Source organism: Sinocyclocheilus anshuiensis, unplaced genomic scaffold, assembly GCF_001515605.1.
Source record: "Sinocyclocheilus anshuiensis isolate Anshui unplaced genomic scaffold, SAMN03320099.WGS_v1.1 scaffold263, whole genome shotgun sequence".
NCBI lineage: Eukaryota > Metazoa > Chordata > Actinopteri > Cypriniformes > Cyprinidae > Sinocyclocheilus > Sinocyclocheilus anshuiensis.
This window is the reverse complement of record NW_015549593.1, coordinates 698,074-703,162: the sequence shown is the minus strand read 5'-3', so window position 1 is coordinate 703,162 and position 5,089 is coordinate 698,074. Positions and strand designations below refer to the sequence as shown.

The window sequence follows — 5,089 nt, the reverse complement described above, 5'->3', positions numbered from 1 at the left end:
GGCTCGGTACGGTTCACTTTTGGGGGGTTTTCCACTGGGTACAGTACCTGGTACTTTTTTTAGTACCACTTCTGTTGGGGTTCTAACTGAACCGTACCGTTACCAAAACGTGACGTGTAAACTCTGCTGATCACAGATTGGCCGGAGAGAATCGTCACTACCTGCGTCACTGAACTTGCGACACAAACACAAAAGAACCGCTAGATTTAAATCAGCACAGCCAGCCAGCGAAGGATCGAACGCAACTTTTTTTTAACATCCAAAAAGTTTTGTTGTCTGTTGCGGAAGTACAGACGTTCCTCTCGTTGATAGCAGAGGAGCGGATCCAGCGAGATCTTGATGGGGCGACGCGGAATGAATATTTTTTTTAGGAGTCGTGGTAGTAGAGGCGGCGCAACTATAACGACATGTGAATAATCCCACCCACTCTAAAGCGGTACTGAACTGCAGTGGAAATGCAAACCGTGCCGAGCCGAACCGTGCCGTGCTGAGCCGTACCGAGCCGAGTCGTACCACGCAGTGGAAAAGAGCCATAAATGAGCCTAAACTATAAAAAATTACATCTGCATTGTTCTCTGAAAAGAGGCCATTTGAAAACAGACGGATGAATACATTACAGGCTTTAGCAGAAACGTGTCTAAATGAGACATTTAGAGGAAAAATGCATGACTGTCTAGTACTGCGCACACATCAGCATTTAGCACATGCTTGGGATGTATTCTGCCTCAGTGTACTGCAAAAAACTGGCATACTTAGCACGCAGATGACAAAAGCCTAAACCCCAGTGTTAAACTGCTTTGTCTCTGCATTGTAGGAGAGGGTAGCGGTGCTTGGCACCTGCCTGAGCCATGGTCGCCCCTCTGCAGTCGTTTACGAAGTCACCACGGAGAAGACAACATGCCCCAGGCCTCATCCCCACCACTCATTACATCATTAACAACACAGTGGGTCACAAACTGATGGATCTCTAAACCAAGCCCATACACACACAAGAGCACTAAACTGACATGCTGAGAAGCTGTGTATACTTGCCCATGTTCTCCACAGTCAAACAGAAAATCACACGCATCATTAACGAAATATTAACCACCTAGGGAGCGCAATTCATTGGGCAGCACCAAGATGCATATATAATTGGAGATTTCGGTGAGGCTGGTGGCTGATGGGAATTACGCAAATGAGGTCATAAATACAAAAAATGAATGGAGAAGTCAAAAGCACCAGCCGATTGAGGCAGTATTCTCTCACTGCAATCCCTTCTCTTGACAACTCTCTTAGACAGCTGTTTTCCCTCCTCTCTCTTTCATTCCTCATCACCTCCATACAATGAATTCGATCTGTGGCTCCTACAAACACAAATTTAGCACACAACTGTATTGAGTTTACATAACATTTCTACAAAAAAATTAAGGGGAGATCTATTACTTTTTAATATTTTTACCTTGTGCATGTATATAAGATACCAGGTTCAAAGTTCGGAAGGTCATTTCATCTACAATGTTTGCTGCTTGCGAATGGCATCTCAATCACAAATAAAGTCTTTTTGTGCTACAAGCAGAAGAAAAAAATTCTGTGGAATCCTGGAGGAACTTGCAAATGCTTCACCCTGTAAAATGATACATTTTTGTGGCTAGAAAACTGATTCCTTGTCCAAAAAACATTATCATTAGGGCATCTAGTGGCAGGGGCGCCTGTTAGTGGCCAAAATCAAAAGTGTGAACAAGGATTAAGCCTAGTCTCTTTCGACCAGTCAGGGAGAACCGCTGAGCTCTCATTTTATACCAGTACTCATCATGCATTGTGCCCTTTTATTCCTGGGAACAGATATGAGTGAGTTATGGACAATGGTCTGAGCATCAGACTCATGCTGAGCATCCTCAGCTGATTAGCTGCAGGCTGGTTGGTATTGATTAACCAGAGTGCTGATTAAAGTCTCAGTAGTCTGGATGCTCTGCCTCTTATCAGACAGCATACGCATTCTGACCTCAGCTAGCCTGGCCGTTGCTATGGCAACAACACTGGACGTCGGGATGACGGAGAACACAATGGCCCATCTCCAAGCTGCAGGTCTGGAGGGCTGTGCCCAGGCTAAAACGGTCTAGATTCAGCCTTCTCACTCTCTCTCTTCACACATCAGCACAGGATAGAACAACTTCCTGCTCAATGTGTGAAGGGTTCATACTGAGGTTAAGCTTAATCAGTTCATTCAGCCATGATGTGGTGGAAAGAAATGAAAACATAAAGCTTCACCACTAAGGAAAATAAAAATCTCCACCTCTTCATTGTCTGGTAAAAACCTTTTAATGGCGTTATCTTAATGACTACAGTTACGGCTCACTGCCACACTTCTGACAATAGATGATCCGTCCCCATGTAAACTACAGTCGTTCAAAAGGTTGGCATCTGTAAGTTTTTTTTTTTTTAAAGCAATTTTCATTCATTCATAATGCATCAAGGATGCATTAAATTGATCAAAAGTGACAGTCATGATTTCCACAAAACAGCACAACTGTTTTAAACATTGATAATACAAAAAATGCCTTGAGCGCCAAATCAGCAAATTAGAATGATTTCTGAAGGATCATATGACACTGAAGACTGAAGTAATGACTGCTGAAATTCAGCTTTAACAGCACAGGAATAAATTACATTTTAAAATATATTTAAATAATTTCACAATATCACAGTTTTTACCATATTTTTGATCAAATAATTGCAACCTTGGTGAGTATATGAGAGATTTTATACTTACCAACAAATTTTTGAATTGTACTGTAAATCAGCTCCATATTAGGACTTTGAATTTGTAGAATATATTGATTTATTTAAATAAACTATACAGGATAAGGCAACACATTTTAATTCAATTTATACCATGGTCTGTCTGCAAAACTCGATTCTGATTAGCTGGCAGGTATGCAATAAAACCATTTAATGCACAGGTAGTTCCAAGTCAGTTTAATCACCATTCTATATTAATGTGCTGCTTTCAATGACGTACACACATCACCCGCACAGAGTGAGAGAGAGAAATGAATTAATATGCCTGCAGTATGCAGACGACCTGGTTTTGCTGTCTCACACAGCTGAGGGTCTCCAGCAGAGCCTGTCCCTGCTGGAACAGTACTGTGAGGAAATTTAAATAATTTCACAATATCACAGTTTTTACCATATTTTTGATCAAATAATTGCAACCTTGGTGAGTATATGAGAGATTTTATACTTACCAACAAATTTTTGAATTGTACTGTAAATCAGCTCCATATTAGGACTTTGAATTTGTAGAATATATTGATTTATTTAAATAAACTATACAGGATAAGGCAACACATTTTAATTCGATTTATACCATGGTCTGTCTGCAAAACTCGATTCTGATTAGCTGGCAGGTATGCAATAAAACCATTTAATGCACAGGTAGTTCCAAGTCAGTTTAATCACCATTCTATATTAATGTGCTGCTTTCAATGACGTACACACATCACCCGCACAGAGTGAGAGAGAGAAATGAATTAATATGCCTGCAGTATGCAGACGACCTGGTTCTGCTGTCTCACACAGCTGAGTGTCTCCAGCAGAGCCTGTCCCTGCTGGAACAGTACTGTGAGGAATTGGCACTGACAGTAAACCTGGACAAAACCAGAGTCATGGTATTCCAGAAGAAGGTCAGGTCTCAGGAAAACAGATACCAGTTCAGTTACAGAGGAGAAGCACTAGCTACACTTACCAGAGCATTGAGATCTCGGCATCAGGGGGCTTTAGTCTTGCTGTAAACTTTACTTTATTTGTCCCTTTAAGGGAAATTTGTTTTGGGCAATACAGGTGAAGCTGCATAATAAGATCCGCACATCACTAACATAACAATCACACAGTCGTGTCCTTTGAGCTAGAGTTTAACAGCCTTGTAGCCAAAGGAACAAAATAATTTTTATAACAGTTGTATCTAGAGTATGAAAACGTAGACCAGATGGAAGATGTTTGAATTCTGGATAAAGCACATGAGAAGGGCCCAGAGTCATTTTCCTTGCCTGTTTAAAAATAATTTTGTTAAATATAGACTGAAGACTGGGGTAAACCAACCACTTTCACTGCCATACGCACCAAACGGTTCAGCTGAGATCTAAGAGTAACTATCAAATTACAGAACCAGGCTGCTATACCTGGAGAGCATTAAATCTGGGCCTCCACGTCGTGCATTATCCCTTACATACAGTAGTTTGATGTTGCAAGCGCATCTGAGAAATAGCGGAGAACACAGAATTAGCTGCTGTGAGGAAAACACATAAACCAAATTGTCCTAAACATGAAACATGCTTTATATTAAGAGCTTCAAATTAATTTTGTAAGATATTATTAACACGTTTAAGGCAGCTTGCCCAGATGCTCTAACAGATATTTGTACTGTTTAATGTGTTTGAGACATGTTTTCCTCAGTGCATAACTTTCTCTCCATCTGTACATGTTAGAAAGTCATGCAAATATTTCCATTTTCCTGTCAGGAGTGGACAAGTCTTAGCTTACGGACTTCAGTGAATGAGCGCTGCCACATGCATGGGCACCAAACAGACAGAGCGCAATAAAATACAAGAGCAATAAATCTCACTAAAATATACATTTTGCTAAAATACTTGTTATAGGACATTATATGTGCCATATGCAGCATTTTAAACCTACAAGTAAGTGCATTTTTATAATAGCAGCAACTGTAAAGGAACCACTGTGGGGTAAATCAAACATAGCCTGATATTATTACTATGCTCAGATGTGTAAAGTGTATTCCTCTTATCAGTTCAAATTTAGTCTTTTTGTTTCTATTTTCATTTTTATTTTAATGATTTTAAGCATTTTTTTTTTGTTTTTATATTTTAATATTGCTATGTTAGAATGTAATGTGATTTTAACCCTTTTTTTTGGACGTTATATATATATATATATATATATATATATATATATATACATACGCACATGCATCCAGTGGGACATTTTAATGTATATTTAATAATTTTCTAATTTAGTATTTTTAATATATATTATTTTATATTTATTTTATTATTACAGTTGATATATAATTATTAATACCTTTTATAAA

At 39.0% G+C, this 5,089-nt stretch overlaps 1 protein-coding gene across 3 annotated transcripts in view; it reads right to left on the bottom strand.

Moving 5' to 3' along the window:
* The window catches only part of LOC107658234 (mannosyl-oligosaccharide 1,2-alpha-mannosidase IB-like), a 105,996-nt gene that overhangs the window by 44,363 nt on the left and 56,544 nt on the right, over positions 1-5,089 (bottom strand). The gene's annotated exons all lie outside the window — the stretch shown is intronic.